This window comes from Diachasma alloeum, unplaced genomic scaffold (genome assembly GCF_001412515.2).
Source record: "Diachasma alloeum isolate Michigan unplaced genomic scaffold, Dall2.0 Dall_scaffold_01374, whole genome shotgun sequence".
Classification (NCBI taxonomy): Eukaryota; Metazoa; Arthropoda; class Insecta; order Hymenoptera; family Braconidae; genus Diachasma; species Diachasma alloeum.
This window is the reverse complement of record NW_021681477.1, coordinates 68,713-90,716: the sequence shown is the minus strand read 5'-3', so window position 1 is coordinate 90,716 and position 22,004 is coordinate 68,713. Positions and strand designations below refer to the sequence as shown.

General features: G+C 37.1%; 1 protein-coding gene across 1 annotated transcript in view; it reads right to left on the bottom strand.

Moving 5' to 3' along the window:
• Positions 1-21,725, bottom strand: part of LOC107046436 — a 49,972-nt gene extending 28,247 nt beyond the window's left edge. The window contains exon 1 of the mRNA XM_015269047.1: positions 21,323-21,725. The gene's annotated coding sequence lies outside the window, so the exon portion shown is untranslated. The remainder of the gene's footprint in view (positions 1-21,322) is intronic.
• Positions 21,726-22,004: the final 279 nt, after the last annotated feature.

Here is a 22,004-nt window from a genome sequence, read left to right as displayed (position 1 = left end):
CCCCTCCCTTGATCTATTTCGCTTCTTTTTATTTTTAACTAGTCTTTCCCTATTATTTCTGGGCGTGTCAGGAAATACGGGAGAGTTTATTTCTACAGGGTTTTTTCCTTGATCCTGTCTTTTTTAGTATTCTGTAGCATCTCCAGATTGATTGTCGAGTTTTGTTCAGTTTCGCTGCAAGCTCTGCGAGGTACATGTTCTTGTCCAAATCGGGGTTGTTCTCAATCTTATCCATGAGAATTTTATCTTCTAGAGGTGTGTATCTGTCCGTTTTATGTGTACTGAACAAATTCTTGAATCTCGTGTACACGTTATACAGTGATCTACCAGGCAGCCCATGAGCCAGAAACTGAAGGAACTTCTTCCTCTCTTCCATCTGAGGAATATAGTATGCCCCCTTGTGCCTCCACGCAGTGAATGGAAGTGTCAGCTCAGGATTCCAGTCGTGCCTCTTACAGAAATTCCTCCAGTTCTTCAGGATGATCTTGTCCTCCTCAGTCTGCCAGACCCCAGTCCTCAGTTTCTCGAATGTTTGGAAATTCTGCTTCTCCTCTGACGTGAGTGCTCGACATCCAGCAGTCATCTCAACGTCGTGTTGCGGTGGCACTGGATCTTTCAAGTTAACAGTCAACCTCCTCAATCGACTGATCTGTTCCTGACTGAGGGGTTTGGGTTTATTTTTGACATCGTACATCTCGTCCTCATCAGTTGGCTGTCTTGGGGCAACTATTCTGTGCTTTACAGAGACAGGATGAACAAATTCTTAAATCTCGTGTACACATTATACAGTGATCTACCAGGCAGCCCATGGGTTCCCGCACTTATTCCCTAAGGAAAAAAACTTCCGGAAAAAATTTCCCGGAATTATTTTTTTCCGAAAAAAATTACTTGGGAAATTTTTTTTCCCGGAAAAAATGACTTGGGAATTTTTTTTCCCCGGAAAAAATGACTTGGGATTTTTTTGTTTCGGAAAAAAATACTTGGGAAAATTTTCTTCCCGGAATTTAATTCCTTTTTTTTTACTTCCTTGGAAAAAATGTCAGAAAAAAAAATAGAATCCTAGCTGGAAATGTACTGAATGGTGCGATAGTAAAATTGACGTTGGAAGGGATAGCGACAATCGACTGGAGATTAATTTCCCCCACTTATGGCACTGTTTCGTGTAGTGTTTATATTGTGCCGTGGCTAATACCCAAATATATATGTATCCTTGGGAATTTCGTGAGCTCAAAATTATTTCCATTAACACAATTCAAGTGATATTCGTTTACATTAATATTTTTTTGACTATTATAATATTTACAGTGATTTAGTTCACATTAATATTTTTTTGACTATTATAATATTCACAGTTATCAACAATTATTATTTTCCGCAATAAAAAAAGAAAGAATTACAATCAAATGTGACTGGACAAGTTATTATTTCCCTAAAAAAGTTATTTTTTCCCAAAAAAATTAATACCGGAAAATTATTTCCAAAAAAAAATTTCCGAAATAATTTTTTTCGGAAATTTTTTTCTCAAGTAGTTTTTTCCGGAAAAATTTTTTTCACGGGTAATTTTGAAAAAAAAGTATTTTTCCGAAAGATTTTTTTCAAAGGAAAAAAGTGCGGACACCAGCCCATAAGCCAGAAACTGAAGGAACTTCTTCCTCTCTTCCTTCCCGCGAATTTACAGAGACAATTAGAAAAGGAAATAGGAGGTCGAACATTCCCCTAGTGAAACAGGAAAAATCGTCCCTGCCCCAAAAAATTTAAAAAAGACCAGACGGAGCAGTCTCCTATGAATGCCCAAGAGAATGGTCATGTGACTGATGCTGAAGCTCCTTCAGAAATTAAAGAGACAGTGTCCAAGGAGATTCTCAGGGATGTTCAGCAGAGTCCAGGCAAGAAGAGCCCCAAAAAGTCTTCAAAGTCTCATAAAAACCTTTTCACAGAGCACGAGGAAGTTGTCAGTGATCCAAAGAGACATGTTGATGCCCCTCAGGATGTATTCGAAGCGGAAACTAAAGAGCCTGTGAAGCAGCTAAGCCCCAAGAAATTCCAACTAAATCTGTCGAACTCAAACTGATGCCTGAAGCTGCTCTTCAAACCAAACAAACTGCTGAACAAAAGAGTCAAGAACCTGTTGAGCCTCCCAAAGGAACAAAGCGACCAGGGGCTCTTCTTGCCTGGACTCTGCTGAACATCCCTGAGAGTCTCCTTGGACACAGTCTCTTTAACTTCTGAAGGAGTTTCAGCATCAGTCACATCACCACTCTCTTGGGAATTCACAGGAGACTCCTCCATCCGTTCTTTTTGAAATTTTTTGGGGCAGGGACGATTTTTCCTATCTGTTTCACTAGGGGAATGTTCGACCTCCTATTTTCTTTTCTAATTGTCTCTGTAAATTCGCGGGAAGGAAGAGAGGAAGAAGTTCCTTCAGTTTCTGGCTCATGGGCTGCCTGGTAGATCACTGTATAATGTATACACGAGATTCAAGGACAGGCGTGACCTTTGATGGTAGTAAGAGTGTTTTGACTTTCCTTGAAAGAGTAGAAGAATTAAGTCTTGGTTATCACATGGACGACAAAGATTTGATAGAAGCCATATTCCAGTATTATTGAAAGACAAAGCACTCTTATGGTATAGAAACAAACGCAAATGGTGCAGTGTTAGGTTGACTGAGAACCAGTGGGTGTTCTACCCCGGGGATGGTCACGTAGGATACTCTGTTCCGGTGGGGTTCTACCCCGGGACGGCGTTAGGAAACTACAACCGGTGGGTTATGCCCCAGAGGACAGTTTCAGGAGGGTACCAGAAGGCAGCAGAGGTCTAGGAACAGGGAATTGTAGGAAGTAACATGAAGAACTGTGAGAAGAAATTTGGCTAGTGTTAGGTCAAATATAAAAGATAAAGGCTCTGATACTTCAGTATAGAACTGGATGTCTTAGATAGGAATAGGAGAAAACTATTCCTAAAGTAAAACCCAAAGGTTATGATATTTCAGTCAAAACTGGATTTCATAAATAGATTTGATAATGGTAATAATTCTTTGACTTGTGTAGGCTGAAACGCCATTGAGTTTTCGAAGCTGAAAGAAGAATTTGAACAATAAAGAGTAGAAAAGGGGAAAATTGGACCCCCCCCCCCCCTAAAGTTACGCAGAAATTGTTAACAATAAGCTAAGCATATAGAAGGGACAAAGTCCGGAAGTTCGTATGTATCAGTATTAGAGTTTAAAGTTCAATAAATATCGCTATTATTTTCTGTTTGGACAAACGTTTTGGCAGTGAGTTTTGTATTTGTACCAGTATCCCTCAAATAAGATGAATTTTGGAAATCTCTTGAGCTAAGAGGCATTTCACCGAGAGTATTCAGATTCATCCAGTCTAGTATTGGTTGAACGCTTGCATTTCAGAAAGACGAAAAGCAAGTGGTTCGTTACACGTAGTTGATGACGAATTTTGAGTTCTTTCATATACTTGTCTTCATCTGTCAGCCACCAAAATTCCTTTTTGACTCTGGTAAAGTCCTTTATATCTATTTCTGGAATTTCTCGAGAGTACTTCAATAATGAATTTTCAACGCTGTCTATTGGTATGATTTTATTTTATTTGTGTCTTTTAATATGGTAGAGGATCGGTCTATTCCATTCGTCCTGGAACAGGCCGATCTTATCATAACGAGTAAAGTATTGGAGTTTTATGTCCCCACATCTAGTTCTACCCCTTGCCTCATCTCCTGGGAAGTCTACTAATGCGTTGATAGTATTATTTTCGATATTTTTGAGTTTGCGATAGTAATTTCTCGCCAAGCGAAGAACAAAATTGTCAATTCGCGGAATGTTAGCCTTGTCGTAAAGATTTTTGTTGCTGACCTGGTGGTAGAAATTGCTGTGGGCCGATCTGTACATGAACAGGCAGGCCCTCAGACAATTTCTCTCAAAAACTCTGAAGCGTTCCATTTGATGGGCACGTCGGGCGCTCTTACCATCTGAGCTACCAGGACACTTACGAATTTCACTCAAATTGACTCATACCCGAGTGGAAATTCTGTTCAGGTCTTGATTAGAAACTGATCAAGTTCAATCCGAAATTCTGATCAGGCATGTTACGCCTCCACCTTATATTCTTCCACTAGGGTAAACGTAAAATACGGAAAAAACATCGTAATTTACCAATACGAAACCGTAAATCACGTTTATGTAATCATAATGTGCGACGATATTACTATATATTCAAGAGTAAAATACGACTTCCTAAACGTAATTTACGCCTAGATTTTTCTCTGTGCACAGTTTTTGAAAATTTTTATCAAGTGGCAGGTCCACTGAAATTTCAAGCGATTCCGTCATTGATTCACGAACTCATGGAAAAATCTACGAATACTATAATTTCAGGTCAATCATTGCGTGAAAATTGACGGCGACGCGAAAATCGGCGAAAGAAAGAACTCGTGCTTTCCCTCTGACTCGCAATCTTATCCCCACTACCTATGGGGGCCGAACTTTTGACGTGGAACGGGATGAGTAGCTCGCGCGCGAATAGTACCGTAGCACTAATTGCACGTTTGCACAAAATTCTTAAATGGAATTCATTGGTAGATAGGATGAAACGAATTTATGGATGAAAAGAAGCAATTTGAATTAACACATCTCATTGCCGTCAATCTCGAAATCATGAGCAGGACCTCGATTTTCAAGAAATATTTGCACTGGATAGATCTCAACATTTGAAGACTATTTTCGTTCTAGTTTTTCATCAAATTTTTTCTTTGTCTTTGCTGAAAATTCATCTGGATTTATTTCAAAACTTTGAGGTATCTTCCTTTGTTTCACGTATTTACCAGGACCTCCACATACACTTCTCAATGAACTTTCATTCTGTTTTATTTTTTAGGCATTTTTTCTCTTTTATCTTTCATTATTTGTTGGCTATCTATTAAAAGTTTTATTACGTATTACGAGAGAATATGCAGGGCCCCAATAGCATTGCAATACTTACAACAGTCCTGACGCGACAGGAGTGAGGGAATAGTCACGTGACCATCTCTCACTAACGCTTCGCACGGCGCGCTGTGATTGGCGGCCATCGCACCGATACGGTTTCGTACGGTTTGCAAGTCGTTAAGTCGAGGGTTAAAATATTCCTGTACTCAAGTATGATTTTGTCGCGAATGAAGTCACTCCAATCGCGTAGAAAAACGGTCAATCTTCAAGTAGTTATTGTTTTCCTGATTTTTTTTATGCACTTCCAATATTTCGATATTCTAATATATTCATGATGTAACGCGGAACGATTGTGATAAATAAGAATTTATCCGAGTTCCGTGAAGCGCAAACATTTAGTCCATACACTAGCCATTGTTCTATTCCACTGAGCGGTCCATTCATTTTTATTTCGGGAATTTATGTTTTTGGGAGTGCTGAACGCGAATATGAACTTCGTTTTTGCAGGTAATGGTTGCATCTATTTGTTATAAAATTTTAATTGTTAAAAACGAATTTGTGGCTGAACGGTAAGAGATACGGAAAAAAATCCTTAATAAAAAATGTCCCCAAAACTAAAAATACATAAATTTTATTTTATAACTTTTTCCGTATCCTTATTATTTAACGAGATAATGCAGTTCCCATGGGGAGCGCAGTGTCTCATCGCGCCTAGTTCGGGTACCGGTAGCCGGGCAGATGTCTCATCGAATGAAATATGACACACTAATGATATAATTTATTTCACTGGGTTTTACATTTTTTCTGGACTTGGCAAGAACAATATGCACAACATGATATGTTATAAGTTACACATATGCACGTCTTACGTGAACAATTAGAACAATTTGTGTAATTGGATATTAATTCATCACTTGGAGGATAAATATCAATTATTCGCCTTGAGAGTAATTGATCTTCTTGCAAAATGTATCCAAATCTTTCTACGTCTAGTTCCAGCTCACAGTTAGTTGAGTTGGAGGAAAGTAAGCCTTAAGTGGGTTTGGTACAAAGCTCGGAGCATCTGATATTGAATATTTGCACTCGTAGGTGGTAGCTCAATGATTGTAAGACATTTTCCGTATGAGTGTTGAGTGAACCTTAAATTATCAAATGTCACACCCGTAGAACCTTTTTCCCATATTTGTACCAAGAATTTCTCTGCCAGATGTATCGAATTGTTTATTGCATCCTCTGTCAAACCGGACAACGAAAACTATATGAATAATTCTTTTTGAAAAATCCTTAAATTTCATTGAAAAATATTACCATGGCCGAAGGTAGCTAAAAATTCATTCGGCTTGGAAATTAGGGCTTTATGTTTGGTACCAATACTGCTGGTGTACGTGGAACCGCTGAGAACTATTGATTTGAAGACTAAACTCAGTTCCTATTATTATCTCCTCTCCTTTTCTACTACGGCACAACTTGACACTTTTCATCCATCTTTTTTAATAATTATCACCTATTTTTAATTATCTCCGAGCACACGAAAGTCTCATGGAATAAGCCATGTATTTAGGTTTTTTTTTCTATTAAATAACTAGTAACAATTGCGTGTTAACCGGCCGAAATCCTTTATTGCATTTAGCACAATCGAGAGAAAAACAGGGAGCTCTTACCACCTCGGAGGTTATTGAGCAAATTTTTGGGCACAATATATCGATTTTTACTCGGATTGAAATAATGGAAGAAAAAGAATGAGACAATTCCACGAAAATGAACCCATTTTGTTTTGAAAACGGAGCATACGAGCTCGAGCCTGCACTCCTCAGAAACCCGAGTGGAAATTGCTTCAGGCCCACCTGACGCACGATCAGAACTTGATCAGGTTTTTGTAAGGTTCGACTGATCCGGTGATTCTTGATGAGAACCTGACCAAGTTCTGATCCAGCAGATCGGATCCGAAAAACTACAGGCGGCTTCAGATCAAGTTCTGATCAGGTACACATGATCAGATGATACCTGATGAGAACCTGACCATGTTTTGAACCAGTAAATCGGATCCGAAAAACTGCAGGATGATTCAGATCAAGTTCTGATCAGGTAGGCCCGATCTCACCTTGAGGTTGGCTACCTGACCCCAATTTGATCAAATTCGAATTTGATGTCTTTGATCGGCATTTGAACGGGGTCAATTGAAGAGAAAATGATCAGATTCAGATCCGGTCCACCTAACATTAATTTTAATAAGTTTTTCGGATAATTTAATCAACTATTATTATACTATTCAAATTAAGTTTTATCAACCATTATCGATAATTATTTTCAATCTTTAAAAAGGATCATTATACTATAATTAAATTAAGTTAATTTAATTTAATCAATCAATAATGAACAGCCAGCCCTTCTGAAATGTACAGAAGGGAGGGATGATGACGCCGTAAATACGTATTAGAGGAGTATCAAACTTGCACGTAAATGATCTTGAGAAAAAAAATCACCAAATGTCTATTTATTTATTAGTGTTATTGTTATTATCATTATTATTATTCATTAATGAAATGAATAAAAATTTAATTGAACATATTTTATCTCTGGGATTACACACGCACATCCGCGGGATCAGGAATAATCGTAAATTCAACGAATACCCCGATGCAAATCATATAGGCAATGTACAGTTTACTCAATAGTAATAGTGCGATAGCATAGTGGTTAGGGCATAGGATTAGTAATCATAGGGTTCCCGGTTCGATCCCTAGCATCGGTAAAAAAATAATAAGCTTTTTCAGAGGTAATAACAGTAGAGATTCATTGAGAGGCGGCCTACGGTGACAGAATTGAATTATCTTTTGTTTTGGATTAATTATCATTGATAATTGTTATTGGTACTGACAGACAGGTCATCCGGTTTTCATACAGTTGACTTGATCAAGTTCGGATCCATTCGTCCTGATCAAATCCGGATTGGTCAGAGGCGTGACATGTCTGATCAAGACCGGATCCGTCAACTTGATCAATACCTGATCAGTGGTCAGGTCTAACCTGATCCAAACTTGATCAAGATCTGACCGGAATTTCCACTCGGGAACTTCATCGCTCTCGCGCGCGACCGTAGAACTGAATGTGAGCGCGCTCGAAGCTTTAACATTGAAAATCTCTTTAAATAATAAAGATATGGAAAAAAATTATAGAATAAAATTCATCTTCTTTTAGTAGAGGAACACTTTTTATTCAGGACTTTTTTACGTATCTCTTACCATTCAGCCACAAATTCGTTTTTAACAATTAAATTGTTAATAACAAATGGACGCGACCATTATCTGCAAAAACGAAGTTCATATTTGCGTTCAGCACCCCCAAAAACATAAATTCCCGAAATAAAAGTGAATGGACCTCTCAGTGAACACAGAATATGGGCTAGCGTATGGACTAATTCTGAGATTTAAGACATTGAAAATAGTTTACTTCTCTCAACTAAATATGGTCTACATATTAATTTATTAATATTCGTGTTTTGATTGAAATTTCAAGTATTTTTGGGAAATTTTAGTCATCCTGCGTTCAAATATTTGGAATTCAAGTCCCGACACAGTGTCAATTTCTCCGTTTAACATCCCTATCGCCTCCGACCATTTTCATATGATCCAGGAAATGAATAAATAAAAAATCTCCCCCTCGAAAATCGTAGAAAACCTGCAATTTGTCATTTTGGTTTTTTCTCTGAGATTCAATAATGGAGAAAACCCCACTCTATCACAAATCGAATCAAATATCTCTTTCAATCAAATCCTATTGCACTCTCCTCTCTAATACAAAGACTGAAGTCACATAAACTTCAATTTATTTGAAAACATCGGAACATTGTCTCTCCAGGAAGTTTCCTTTTTCAATCACCTCACATTGTTCATTCTTCTCTCTTATTTTCCGTCTGTCTCGCTACTAGAATGACAACCCATCGTGGAAAATCCAATGGGAAAATGTAACGAAAAACCCGCCACTCTTTTGAAGAGTAAAAACACTTAAACTATTTTGCACAAAATCCTTTTATAAGCGACAGCACATTGTATTTAGCTATCGATACTTCTCGTGCCAATGCGATAAACAGGGGGAGGGAAAATGTACACAAAAGGGAGAGAATGTTTTGATGTATACAGAGCGATGTTAATGGGCGGTCGTGTGAGAGTTGGGACAGTAGTCCAGTCGGAGCGCGTCGGAAAAAGAGGTTTGTTGTCGATTTTTTTTTTAATGCTCAGAATAACGCGTAGATCAAATGTGATCAAGTCCCAAGGTGATCTCGGAAACTATTGAGAAGTGATCGAGACATGCAACGGCAAAGATTTAGATAAGTTTGAGACGAACAGAATGGTTTTTGACTCATGTCTCTATCATTAATAGTTTTCGAGATATTACCATTTATTTGTCGAGACGCGCGCAGCACCACGCGCTTCGTTTTAAACAAATGGCTTTAACTCAGCCAAAAATCGATATTTCAACTTTTTTTTTCAATTCAAGACTTTATGTGATTGTCGTACTCTGAGATTTTTTTTCGATTTTTCACGTCATTTTTCACCAAGTAATGGATGAAAACTGACATATTTTCTATTTTTGTCTAAAAAAAATATTTTTTATGACAATAAAATAGTATATTATGTCACCAGGCGATAAAAGCATTATCTGGCGAATGTGATTATANAGATAGGAAGCAATGTGGATAGATTTTGAAACGATTAAGGTAATAAAAATATGTAATAGTTGATAATTTTGCCACTCGAGCCCGTTATTCTCACAAAAGAGAGAAAATCCATTTGAAAACTCCGAGCGTCTCTGTTTCGCGCACGGCGTCGTATCGTACTATCTCTGTCGCTCCTATTGCCATAAGACCAAGAGAAAAATCGGGGTTGCTTTGGTAATTGCAAAGAAAATTACCCTATTTTTTTAATGATTCTTAATAATACAATACTTTATTAACCGATGTATAAGGAAGAATTTTTTTATTGTCATAAAAAATATTTTTTTTAGACAAAAACAGAAAATACGTGAGTTTTCATCCATTACTTGGTGAAAAATGACGTGAAAAANATATTCGCCAGATAATACTTTTATATGATACGTGCGTGTAACCGCATGGGTTTCAGTTGACTANGTAATTTTGCCACTCGAGCCCGTTATTCTCACAAGAGAGAGATAATCCATTTGAAAACTCCGAGCGTCTCTGTCTCAGGCATGGCGTCGTATCGTACTATCTCTGTCGCTCCTATTGCCATAAGATCAAGAGAAAAATCGAAGTTGTTTCGGTAATTGCAAGGAAAATTACCCTATTTTCTTAATGATTCATGATAATACAACACTTTATTAACCGATGTATAAAAAAGAACTTTTTTATTGTCATAAATATATTTTTTTTAGACAAAAATAGAAAATACGTCAGTTTTCATCCATTACTTGGTGAAAAATGACGTGAAAAGTCGAAAAAAAATCTTAGAGTACGACAATTACATAAAGTCTTGAATTAAAAAAAAAAAGTTGAAATATCCATTTTTGGCTGAGTTACAGCCATTTGTTTAAAACGGAGCGCGTGGTGCTGCGCGCGTCTCGACAAATAAATGGTAATATCTCGAAAACTATTAGTGATTGAGACATGAGTCAAAAACCATTCTGTTCGTCTCAAAATTATCTAAATCCTTGCCGCTGCATGTCTCGATCACTTCTCAATAATTTCCGAGATATTTTAATCCAAAGTGACCGCTCCAAGGAGCATTTTGTTAATAATCAAAAACCACACCTTGGGACTTGGTCACATTTGATCTACACATTATTCTGAGCCTTTGAAAAAAGAATCATCGAAATCGGTGACTTATAACGAAAAATCGACAACAAACCTCTTTTTCCGATGCGCTCCGACTGGGCTAAAATGATTACGATGTATTTTAGAGGTGTTTCGAGAAAGCAAGGGGTTTGTACAAACGATTGAGGGGACTATGACCAGTTGTGTCGGTTTTAACGATTGCACAAATGTCACGGTATATTTCAGGGATGTTTAGTGAGGTCACGGGGTTTGTGCAAACTGTTGAGGACCCTCCGGACAGTCATGTGTCAGTTTCTACGGTTGTACAAACGTTACTATGTATCTCAAGTTTGTAGTGAGGTTAACATTTTTTTACAAATGTTTGAGGGGCACAGCGGACCATCATATGGCGGTTTTTACGGCGATACAAACATTACGATGTATTTTAAAGGTGTTTTGAGAGATCAAGGGGTTTGTATAAGCAGTCAAGTACTCTTCAACGCCTTGTACAATAGTAAAATACATCGAAAAGGTTGAGGGCATTGTGGAGTCATGTGTCAGTTTCCACGATTGTATACATATCACGATATACTTTAGGGTTTGTACAAACAGTTCAAAACAAATGAGGCTCAAAAGAAAAAGGCATGATAAATTATTGAATTTTATTTCAACAGCTTTGAAATATTTAAATGAAAACAATTTTAGGACTAATTAAAATATTGACACGTTAAATAAATATTAAAGAGTTGATTTATCTCTCAACATATATAACGAGTGGGATTTTACATTTCTTCCAGAGCTCTCGAGAGGGGATGTTGGGGGGTCTTCTTCTTCTTCTTCGATTTTTCTGGCACTGACTGTACAGTCTTGCGGCCGTTATCCCTCTATAGGGACGTTTCATAAGTAGCGGTTGTCGATAGGGAAGGGATTTTTGGGTAAGGGTGTGGAAATGTATTAATTAGTTATTGTTTTGTTTTCTTTTATGATTTTGTTGATTGATTTGAGGTAGTTAGTGATTATATAACAAATTTTGGAAGAGAGAGAAGTTAACGTTTTTGTTAGATTGAAGGAATTGATGTTTAGTTTTTTCAAAGTTTTAACTAAAACTGCGCGCTCTTTTGTATACTGTGGACAGTACCAGAAGACGTGTGACAGGGATTCAATTTGGTTGCAAGAGCATAATGGGGAGTCGACTATTTTTTTTCTGTGTAAACTCTGGTTGAGATTGATATGGTTCGATCTCATCCTTGAAATTGTTGTGATTTGGGGACGGTCAATTTTGAGAGTTTGGAACCAGGGGGGATGCCAGCCTTTGTAAAAATTTTTAAAATATTCTCGGCCTTTATTCAGATTTGTTGCTTGTAGGCGGAGTAGATTGGCAGTTCTGGACTTCATTCTGCTGGTAATGGAACCTTTGAAATCGGAGTGGGGGATGGTTGAAGAAGACATGTCTTCTCCGTTTTTGATTGCTTCTTTGGTATGTAAGTCAACAGATTCGTTTCCGGAGATACCGACATGGGATGGGATCCATACAAATGATATTTCCAATCCATTGAGGGTTAGGAGACCATTTTTCGAGAATTTGGAAGACAATGTGGGATGTGGATTTGAGGGAAAGGTGAGTTAAGGCTGTGAGGACGCTTAGGGAGTCTGTGAGAATCACGGAGTTTGATATGTTATTATGTTCAATAGTGTTGAGAGAGGGGAGAAATGTTGGGGGGTGTTATCACTCGAGATATATCATTGTAAGAATCCCATCGGCCGTCGAATCGATGGACATGAGCAATGTAGTGCCCTATTTTGATAGAACCTGGTGGTAAATCGATAGCCCCCTCGTATTCCATTGCTGCTAATAATTGATGTTTTACCATAAAACTTAATTCTCTCCGGCAACTGGATGATCGTGAACAGATCAGTCCAGTCCTTATAACCGCACGCCCTCGTCACTTTGATTGACATACAGATCTCTAAGTCAACGAACAAATGTCTCCCTGGAATTTCAACTACTTCTACTTCCGCTGCAGAACACTTCTTACATTTAGGGGATTTCACGACCATTTCATTTAGAATCTGTTCTAGTTTGGATATTCCATCAAGTTGCACTGGCCCAAAAGGAATCTCGAGAATAATACGATTGGTTTTGGACACGTTATTAGATCGACTACAAGTAACTTCAACAACCCATGATCGTTCATTAATCAGCAATTCTCGTAGCAGACTGCTGATGTTCATAGCACAATTCAGAATCCCTTGTTTGATGAGTTTTATTGTTTTAATTATCATCGCGCTCTATTTATAAAACTTTAATCCAGGCTAATTCTTCACATTCTCACAAAAACTCATTGGTGGACTGCTGCATATATTGTTGATACGTAGAATAGTCGCAATAGGCAATTATTAATGACTGATCCAAACTGTCAAAACCACGAGTATTTTTTACAGAAATGTCACATTTGTCTAGTCGAACGGAGGATACGATGTCATTTTTTAGGAACGGAATTTTCTTCTTCTGTGAGGGACGTTTCTGTAGACTGATGAAATCAGGGCATGGTGTCATATAATAGCCTTTGCGTTTGATGTCTTGACTCAATTTCCCCATCCAGTCATCGACTGCATTAAAATCTTGTTGAATGCTTTTATGCACTAAGTCTGAGTCTGTTACCTGAGCTGCATCACTGGTTGTCATTTCGTCTCTGAATGTCGAATTTTCTACGAAGGATGATGAGGGATTCAGTGAAGAACGTTGATTTGGTTTAAATCTTTCTTTCTCAACAGCGGATGATGAATCATTCTTGTACATATCATTACTATCATCATCATTGCCAGGAATCCGATTCCCATATAACCTGTATTCGCCGGTTCAAATACTGAGCTGGAAACCGAGTATCCAATTGAGGAGTAGCTCGAATCTTCCTTTTACCATTCTCTGATTTTTGCCTTTACATCGAACTCTGATTTTTTTAAGGTTAATTCCTCGGAATGTGTGGATTCAAGTCTTTGAGAGGCTCTGCCAAGTGCTTATATTGGGGACATTGCCGATTTGCATTGGCGTTTGCCTGGTGATTTTCTTTTTCGTTGTTAAATCCACCAGAATCATTATCACTAGAATCATCTTCACTCAATGACCTACCGTCCTTCATAGTCACATCACGAAAACGACGAGAAACTGATTTAGTTTTATTCCGATGGTCGTTAGCTTTGCTCTTTTCTTTAACGTTCTGCTTTGCATCGTTGGGAATGTTGTCGTCTGTTTGCTCGCAAGCAGAAGGAAGATGAGAATGAGATAATGTGGGTTCATCTTAGACGGTGGGTTTCGTAATTTTCCTCTCCTTGTTTCTCATATAATTCACTTTCCTAATTTCTTGTTCACCTGCCTCGACTCTCTTCTTGTATTCCGCACGCAATATGTTCATCGTGCTTTGAAGATTTTGAATGTGTTTAATTAGAGCTTTATCTATCCGCTGCTTTTTGTCCACGAGACTCAATCTCTTCAATTCGCGAAAATACTTTTCGCTATGGGCAGATGAGGATACCAAGATGAAGTTGTCAGGCATCACAAATATCCAAATTGGGAAGTATTTTAATAAAGTTTTGAAATTCTTGAGGAACTCAGGACAGTAATTGGGGTTACCGATGGGTCCAGGGGATATGAGTTTCTCAGTGTTACTGATAATGTCATTTACAAATTCGTTGCGAATTCATAGGCTTTTGAATCACGATGGAACGCTTTTTCGAGGCATATCTCTCCTTCCTCATGAGCAATCTCATACGGAAATGCTGTTGTTGTCATCACTCCCAGTAACCTCTGTGTAGCTTCAGTGCAACTGTGTCCTGCATCGAAAGAAGAGTATTTGGACAAGGCTACCAGCAGCACATCCTGCAGCGTTGTCAAAAAATGTCCAAACTTAAAGCTTTTCATAACAGACAGATGCACCTTACAAAACAAATTTTCTTGATTTTAGCGTTGATCCAAGATGACATTTAGCTATATACTTGCGCAATCAAATGAGCGATGTCAACCAAGATCAAACATGTGAGTGCATTGAAGACGGAAGAATCTGGTGGTTGTAGTAAGAATTTGATACATTCGTCCACGTAAATGCCTAATCGTTTTTCGTTAACAGCCATTGAGCAGAAATTCAAGAGTGTAAGAGAAAAATCATACATATTGGATTTTGACACTGGGATATTGTGTCGCAGCCTCTCTTTCATCCAATAACTGGTGAATATTGCGTCGTGTTTCTCCGTTATCACTTGACACACAGGTAGTATTTTATTACAGAAAAGGAAACAACTAATTGATACAAGTGGATTTCCTGGCCATATCCATTAGGCCTTTCTATTGGAGTCCACATTGAACCAGTCGAATCTGCAGCTAGTAGATTCGAATCTATAGATAGTAGCTCGAGCTACTTTGGGATCTTGTAGATAACGTTTATTCAGATTAATTTATTCTTCAGTAAAATAGATGACGTAAAATTCGTCCAAACCAATTTCTTGAATAAAACCAGCATACTGAGGATCGTACTCCAATTTTTGAAATAGACAGGATAGGCTTCACAAATCCTTTCACCCCTAATTCGTCATCTTTGAACTCCTGTTTTGCTATTCTGTAAAATTCCCCGCTGTGAAGATCCACTGGCTTCTGATGTCCAAAATTCGTTCTCTCTCTTTGGTTATACGCCGTCTCAGAGCAGATGTGGATGTACCAGTAGTTAATTGCTGTCCAACAGTCTTCCTTGTGGAATTTCTCAATTATCACTTCTTTTGGTGGATTATTCTTCGCGTATCATACTTTAATACGTGCAATTGCAAATGAGATCCGGGGCGCGTAGAGGATACGCATTGAATTTGCTTCCATACGCACTCCAGTATGCGTGAACAGTTAAGAAGATTCCGTTAGACATGTTTACGCTCTCTGATCGGAAGGAAAATGCACATGGCAGTTTCAACTGCTTCTAAATAGCCTCATAGAAAATATCCGTCCAACCAGTCTGCAATTTGTATTTCTTCCCACCTTCATACTCGACAAGTCACGGCTCTATCAGTTTCCAATCATCCTCGATTATCGTGAGATTGGTACGTAGAGATTTGAATGGCAATCGTTCTTCTGTATCCTGCGTCGACCAATTTGACCCGTTAGTTGCATTTAAATCCTTTGAAACATCAAACTGTTCATGAATCTCAACCCCATATTTTTCTACTATCTTCTATACAATGTTATTACCATTATCGCTTATGTACAAATAAAGATAAGGGAGTCATTTTATTTCTACTGCAGAATGGGCTTGAACCTATATTGGATCACTCTTAGTTTTCCATTTCCCATCACAATCCCAGAAGGGTAGACCACTAATTTAGTTGAAAATGCCGTTGTACGGTAAAACACATCGCCCAGGCATGATTTTGCTTTGGTTTTAAACCTAGATTGAATGAGAATAACGAAAATGTTTTCTTAACCATACATAACTTACAAATACGATGATGAAAATTCATTCAAAATCTGATGAAGATACGAACTGTTTCTTCTTCAAAACTTCCTTCTTAACTGATGCAAACGATAAGTAAAGCAAGATAATTTAATGAACTGATTAAATAGAAAGTCTGAAATTCTTGTGTTCGATGAATACTTGTGAACATCAGGGAAGTCGGGGAATATTGAGAAGAAACTGATTGATATGAGAAATAGATGGGATAAAAATGGTAGAACTAAAATCTTTACACAGAGCCATCTATATGGGCTCGATAAAGTAGTATCCACTCTATTCTCACATGAGAACACTGCTAGGTGAAGTAAGTGGTTGAGAGTATATCTTTTTCTTCCCTATTCTTCCCTCAGGTGAGTTGGAACGAACTCTAGAATCGGAGTAAAGAGGCTTAGGCTTTTGTAAAAACAAGTCGACCTCTCTAGACCCTTTCGAAATACATAGTAACGTTTGTACAATCGTAGAAACTGACACATGACTGTCCACGATGCCCTCAATCATTTGTACAAAGCCCTTGCTCTCTCGCAACACCTATGAAATACTCCGTGACTTTTGTACAATTATAGAAACTGACACATGACTTCACAATGCCCTCAACCGTTTCGATGTATTTTACAGCTGTTTCGAGAGACCAAGGGGTTTGTACAAACCGTTGAGGGCGTTGCCGATAATCACGTCTCGATTTCTACGTTTGATACAATCGTAGAAACTGACACATGACTGTCCATCGGTGCCCTCAATCGTTATGAACCCCTTGCTTTCTCAAAACACCTCGAAAATACATGGTAATGTTCGATGCATACATCGTTGAAACCGACACACGACTAGCCATAGTGCCCTCAACCATTTGTACAAACCTCATGATCTCACTAAACATCTCTAAAATACATCGCAAATGACACATAACTGTCCGCAGGGCCCTCAACCGTTTGTACAAAGCCCAAGGGCTCTCTCTCTCGAAACTGCTGTGAAATACTCAGTGACTTTTGATACCGTTTCGATATATTTTACATGTGTTTCGAGAGAGAAAGGGGTTTGTCCTAACCGTTGAGGGCCTTGCAGACACTCACGTGTCAATTTCTACGTTTGTACAATCGTAGAAACTGACACGTCGCTGTCTGTAGAGCCCTTAACCGTTTGTAAAAACACGTCGATCTCACTAAACACTTTTGAAATACATAATAACTTTTCTACAATGGTCGAAACATTGTCCATGTTTGGCACAAATACACCTCATCAATCACATTGTTCTAACAATCAATTGGAGGGATTGGTACAATGATGGTTCGAGACATTTGGAATGTAGAGAGAAATCGATCGGGGAATGAGCTAATAAATGATAATAATAATAAAAATCTATCATGGCACATGAATAAAATTAAAAAAAATCATGGTACATACAAGTACAAACAATTTGGAACCCATCTGTGCGATTTCCGTTTATTACTAATACATTCAAAATTTTATAAGGGGATGAAACATAGAAGGGGGTTGCCAAATATTAAAAAAAGGACAATACATACAAGTACTATTGACGCTAAGTTCATGCCCATGAACATTTTTTTATTCCCTGTAATTTCGACGCTGCACGATTTGTCTCCTATCCCTCACATAAGGGGGTGAGAGGTACAAACGAAAGTAAATACGGTACAATTAGGTACTCAATGAGTACAATCGGTCGCATAAAAAAAATTTTCCCAACTTCGATGCCAACTTCACATAGCTATAGAGTCACCATGAATGAGGGTTTTTGGCACTCGTTAAGAGCGTCAGATAAATTTAGATAAAGTAACCTCTGTAGAGTTTCTACGTGGACAACGGATCGAAAAGGGCCTAAACTTTAAAACCCTTCTAGTGCCAGAGTTCCTAATCGATTGAATTAAAAATTGATTCATATTTGCTATGTACACGAATTAAAAGAAGCATAGATTTTCGAAAATATGCATTTTTCATATCCGTACTTAATGCAGTGTTCCTGTATTTACGGCAAAAAAATTTAAAAAACATTGTTCTTCGAATTGATATTTCTCCAAAATTCTTCCTTGTTTTCATTGGTATACAAACAAATAATAACAATGTTTAAATCTATTTTTAGCATACTTCATTGAAAACTGAAGCAATTGAACGTTTTTAAAAAAATCATTGTGAAAAAAAAACAGAAGCTTCCAAATCTAATACATCAATCGGCATTTGCGTTACATCAGCATACGACCTTCAACATCACATCAGGAAAAACCCGCAGGAAAATGGTGAAGCGTTGTAAATCTACTTCAGCATTTTCGCCAATCTTCATTTCAATTTTCATTGTCTTTTACATGATCATATCTATTCACAAATTACTGGAGAAAATCTATTCACAAAACATTCAACAATGAAATCAATTCAACATTATCAATTAGCAAACGAAACATTCAACATTATCAATTAGCAAAGGTATGTACTCTCGACGGAAAATATTTTCAATCCTGTACGTGACTCATATTCTATTTGAATTTCCCTTTAATTATCCAACTATTTCAGTAAGTATTGAATTTACGAGAAGATGTCAGGAGATATTTAGTCCCAAAATTGCTCGTTATCGAAATAATCGCATTATTCATTATTCATTACACATTTCCTGATTTACCTTTCCCTTAAATTAAATCTTGGGATTATCCCAAAGTACATTTTTTTAATAAGTTTGATATTTTCTCCTACAAGCACTCATTAACGAGGTGATGACACAGGTAATTATTGAGAACCGTACAATTTTACTCTTCGAGATGGACGGGATAACAATAGTTATTTTCATCACACGGTCCACAAAGTATTTTCTGACGAATGTGGCTTTGTAGGCCGAGCCGAAGACGAGGCCTATAATCACATTCGTCAGAAAATACTTTTGGACCGTGTGATGAATGCAATTTTTCGTCAGAAGGTCCGTAAACCGCGATCAAACCGAGCGACGCGAGGTTAGAATCGCGGTTTACCGGGTCTTCTCACGAAAAGCTTGTTTAAAGTAGCTCTACCCTTCGGCCGGGCCACGCGGTACTTTTGAATATTTTCACTTTTAAATTTTTCAACTAAATTGCATGGAAAAAATTTGAAAAAATTCGTACCCAGTCAGTATTATCTAAACTAAATTTCGCAAAATATTGATATTTTTTCAAACATTTCCCTCTTATAAATAAATAATAAAACTTGTTTACAAAATGGTGGATTATTTTTTATGAGGTGTCAACGAATAGTATATTTCGTCACTAGACCGAACTGCCACTGCAAACATATGAGCTAGAAAAGTTTTTTTTGGCCATATGACGAACAGTATTTTTTGTTATGACGGCTCCGCTCCGCTCCGCGTCCGTGAAGCGCTGCCTCACGGCCGGAATGACAAAAATTTTTTTTTCATTACGCTGTGACGAAAAGTGAACTTTTCGGCACGCTCCGCGTGCCTAAAAGTCCAATTTCCGCCACATTGTGATGAATAATATTGTTCGTAACTCGTTAAAAAATGTTTTTTAGCTCGTTACGAAATATACTAATTTTTTCACATCTAATGAAAAAAAATTCAGATTTTAATCTTTGATTACAATGGAAATGCTGATTTTCCCATAAGACACTGGGTTAAATCCTGATTTTTAAACATTTCTTCTTTGAAAAACCAAAACGATAATTAAATTGAGGAAAAAAATTTGAATTCCAAATCTAATTGAGTTTTCTGCAATTTTTTAGCAGTTTTCAATACCCTTTGAATTTACCGTAAGGGTAGAGCTATTTTAAATTAGAATTGTGCAAGTAATGCGTGAGATACCAATGGAAGCTTCTCTCTTCTTTTTTTTAATTAATAGAGTAGATAAATTATGGAATTATTTCGTCAACCATACATTAAAGAAAAATCTCAGAAAACCCTTTTCAGCAATGTCTTTCTCCTCAAAAATAAAAGATCCTTCAACAATTTCAAACTTTACGATCCCCTGAGGGAAATCAAATAATTAATTTTTCATTTTCAAGGGATTTTTTTCAGGCTTCAAAATGAGACCAGATTTATCCAAATATTTACGATGAAAAAACAAGTTAAGCTTTTTTTTTTAAATTCAGTTCTCTTTATAAAAAGTTCCCTATGCATTCTCTCCTAACATCGCTTGTTACTGAAGTACTTTCATAATTTTCAAATAAATCCCAAGTTGAAATTTTTTACATTAATTAATAAAATAAGTAGAATTATTTCAACAGTAGAGTTATGCTAAACTTCGACCGTTTTAAAGACTTTCATTGAATTTTTTCCTCAACTTATGTTTTTTAGAATTGACCAAGTAATATAAGAGATACCAATGTAACCTTCCCTCTTTTCATATGTGAATAGAGTAAATAAATTATTCACTGATTTGTCCAGCAAAAGGTCAAAGAAAAATCTTAAAAACACTTTCCAGCAGATTGGTTCTCCTCCACAAAAAAAAGATTCTCTAACAATTGCAAACTTGAAAACCCCCTTGAAAAAACAAACTCCCACCCCGAACTAAAAACATTATTATTAAGCATAAGAGGGTGAAACGCGCCGCTTTTAATCTCCAATAACGTAAGATCCCTTGAGTAAAATTAAACAATCATTTTTTCATTTTCGATGTATTTTCTCAAACTTCTACACTGCTAGAATTTTTTTCAATTCAAGCAATAGATGTATTTGAATGCTCAATGTTGTGAAGTTGAATTCAATTCATGTTTCTCCATGCTGAACAATCATTGATACTTCACTGACATCTAGAACTTTCAAACGCATTGTGAAAATGAAACATCACATTAAATTGAATCTTCAATGGATTGAAAATCCAAAACATTGTCATGTGGACCTGATAATTGCAACTTCATTGAATACTCCAGGATTTGACTGATTTTTCAGTAGCCAAATTGAAATTTTACGTCAATGGGACGTTGTTAAGAATTTCAAGATTTTTTACGTAAAATCACGTATGAACAAATTCAATAGAAAACCTTAGCGGATTCACTAGAAAATTCTAATAGAATTCCAATAGAATTTCTAACGAATTCCCCAAGGTTTTCTACTGAATTTTTTCATACGTGATTTCATGATTAATTTTCCATGATGTTGAAATAATCCATTTTACCTCATCTCTCCCCAGAAATGTTTGGAGTCCTTACCTGCTGTGAAAACCGATGGAACCCTGCCCAAAAGTCCACCTTGACACGTATTCTATCTCATTAGAACGACAAATGGAAAGTATAGATAGATTTTCACAGTGTCACACCTGACATTAATCCCACATACGTGTATCATCAACTGTTTCACTGAAACGTGTCTATCGTGGTTAGCGATAAGACAATTGGTTCAACTGATAGTTATTCGACGACAATTAAGTAACAATAAGGCACCGAACATGTTCAAACAATAGTTACTCAACAATTCACTGCATCACAATGGAATTAACGTCCTTTTAAGCTGAATCTTTAGGATTTTGTGGGTTTTATAACACGATTTGGTGGAATGTCATCATCTGGTAGGACACTGGGTGAACGGTGGACAACTTGTGATCACAATCACCTGTTTTCGTGCGCCATCATGTCACCTACCCTCGCTTTGGGGCTACGCTGGATGTAGAAATCTGAATTATCGACGGAGTTTACATTCAATTGCAAAAGGACGAATCTTTCTATCGGAATATTCCAGTGAAAAAATGAAAAAATGAAGTCATTTTTTGTAGAAAATTAAATTCGCTACGAAAAAGATGTTCTGACATTTTCCGCTGAGACTATTATTTACTGAGATGTTTGCGAAATAATTCATGTTAATTCAGTTTTCAATAAATTTGTCCCATAATTTCGT